Genomic DNA, 3172 nt, shown 5'->3' on the forward strand with positions numbered 1-3172 from the left:
ATGATGATGATGATGATGATGAGGGTGAGGGTTATGGTGGCGGTGTTGGTGACGGTGGTTGTGGTGGCATTGGTGGCGATGAGGGTAACTAAGAAGAAGAAGAGATGAAACGATTTTTGTTGCATCTGCTGTTACGGTTTCATGAGTTTGGGGTTCAAATTTCACTGAGGTGGACATTACCTCTTAATCCATCTGTGTTTATTACAATAAACTAACAGCCAAGCATTGGGCTTGGTAGTATCCATTAACCCCATTACTCAGAATTTCAGGCCTTAAGTCTTTTGTCTATGTTAGAAATTATTATTATCAAAGTGACACTGGAGTAAAACATACGAAGCCCAGTATACCCATCATGACTACCCGTCTGATAAGGGTACACCAGACACATGCATCACAATCATATGTGCGCGACATGGTGATCTCATATCAAGATAAACAACGCATGACCTTGCAGATGGGGCCCAGTTAGAATTTTCTCCATGTCGAGTAGCCCATCCCGCTCAAAAGGTCTCTGAATAAGGTTTGTTCAAGGATGTTGAACGAAACACCTATGTTTCCAAAGGTGAATTATCCAAACCCCAAATAATTCCTCTCAACACATGGCTATGATGCTCCCCCATTACTTCTGCTCGTGATCAGAGATGCCCATATCGTCAGCCACCAAGGGACATGCTCAACTGGTTAAGGTCAAACAGCTGACAAGCAAATCTGTAGTATTAAGCAGAATATCTGTTGTAGCCCATCTTTTTATACCAAGACAAAACAATGTACATGATAACACTTCCAATCAATTAAGATCAGAAGCCATGAGAGCCACTACCTGGTACTGCATCCGGGCATTTGTTGTTGTTGTTGTTGTTGTTGTTAGAAGGCGGTGAGCTGGCAGAACCGTTAGCGCGCTGGACGTAAAGGTGAGCGGTATTTCGTCTGTCGCTACGTTCCGAGATCGACTTTGCCTTTCATCCTTTCGCAGTCGATAAATCAAGTACCAGTAAAATCGACTAGTCCCCACCCCCAAATATGAGTCCTTATGCTTCCAGTAGAAAGGATTATTATCATCATTATCATCATCATTATTATTATTACCGCCATCGTCACCATCATTATTTTAAATTGTAAAAATTTTAAATTTTATATCCTTTCTTTTTTAATGTGTACATATGTATATATATAGTCTGTAGTGGGGAGGTAGATGAGGCTCGTTAGCCGTGGTGAAGGCAACTCTTCTAGAAGAAGACCACTCTGATATAAAACCAGGTCATAGTAATGATCTTAATTGGCTGCACTATCAAAGCCATGATTCTTAATGGGGGCAGACGGGGCTCCTGTTTTGAAACGAAGCCGTGATTAGGACAACCAATATAGGAGAATAAACCTCTGCTAGCTTGCAGTCTCCTTTTGAAGAAAATTCCTAGGAGAAGGTACTCCAATATAAAACCTGCAGTCAACTTAGTACTAGTCATCTTCCTTTGCTTGTCACTGGAATCTACTATTTTGACCTAGAGAGTGGCAAAGTGTGGTACAAGCGTTTGTCACTGAAATCCAGTGAAGTACAGATGTCCCCAACAAAACACCATCATCGTACAATCATCACTTTCCAAAAGTCCTATGACAATAGAGGCGTGGTAACGTATGCAAACTTGACCAGTTGTAATCATACAGTTACAAATCTGCCTATAAGGCGGCAGGGTTCTTATCTTAACATCGCAAACATGTTTTCGGTCGAGAATCCTGAGTCTGGGCAGCCCTTTTAAGAACACTGCTTACCTGAATGTACCGGGAAGGCGCTAAAGGTGCGCTAATAATTGTCTTTTCCCTGCTGGTTAGTTTACTGCGGCTAACGGTGGTTCAATTTAGCAGGAATGAACAAAGAATTGATATAAACAATGATAAGAAATATGCGAGGAACAAGGCTTCTCTTAACCTGGCCTGTTGGAATGTGAGAACTCTTTTAGATCGAGCAGATAGGCCAGAAAGAAGAACAGCTCTAGTAACTAAGGAGCTAAGGCGTCGTAGTGTTACTCCCGCGCCAGGGCAAACATTCTGAACAAAACATTTTTGGAAGTGGATCAAGGTTAGAAGTCATTGACGACTTTATTTACCTTGGAAGCACACTGTCGAGAGATGGTGGTCTTGAACAGATATATACTATCGAATAGAGAAGGGAAGTGTTGCATTTGGAAAGCTCGGAAAGCGAGTATGGGCTGATAGAGGTGCATTGACTGCACTTCTTTATTAGAATAAGACGTGGACCACTTACAGGCGTCATATGAAAATGCTGGAGAGATTTCATCAAAAGTGTCTCAGACGTATCTTGGGAGTCAAGTGAGAATGTTTCATACCAGATACAGAAGTTTTGCACATGGCACGTTGTAGCTCAGTTGGACAACATGTTATCTTGGCTCATATGAGATGAGCAGGACATGTTATTAGAATGAAAGACGAGTGGTTAGCAAAGTGTGTTTTTTATGGTGAGCTCAACTCTGGTAAGCGACCACAACATAAGCCGAGAAGGTATAAAGACTGTGTGAAGGAAAACCTGAAGAAACTAAATATGTACAGACGTGATTGAGAAGTTGATACTCTGGATTGGAACAAGTGGAGAGGTGCTGTTAGGACTAGTTGCAATGCCTGGGAGGAAAAGATGATCCAATACTGAGCTTAAAAGGGCCTGGCACAAAGGAACAATTGGAACCGAAATCAACAGTGAACATTGGATATGTATTATGTGTGATTGTGTTCTGTTGTCAAAAGCAGGACACATGAATCATAGGACGTCAAATGAAAATCGAAATGCCCAGGTAGGTAATAATCTTGGACCCCCAACTGCTTCTTATGACTTGTGTCATGTGTCACGAAACTTGTGTGACAGTATCTGGAATTAAAAGACACATGCTAGTTCAGAAAGACATTCCTTCAGAATCAGATTCTAAAGATGTAGAAGAGACTTGAATAATATCTGTAACTTGTGTTTTAAATCTAGTCAGTCAGAAGCTAGTCTTAAAAGCCATCTGAGAGCTTATCAACGGAATGATCGTGCTGTGTGATGGGGGTGTGGTGTGTGTGTTGATGGGACGGCTATCATCTGTCTACATGAAGAAATCATCACACATACATACATACATATATACATACATATATACATATATATATATATATATATATATATATA

Source organism: Octopus bimaculoides, chromosome 23 (genome assembly GCF_001194135.2).
Source record: "Octopus bimaculoides isolate UCB-OBI-ISO-001 chromosome 23, ASM119413v2, whole genome shotgun sequence".
Classification (NCBI taxonomy): Eukaryota; Metazoa; Mollusca; class Cephalopoda; order Octopoda; family Octopodidae; genus Octopus; species Octopus bimaculoides.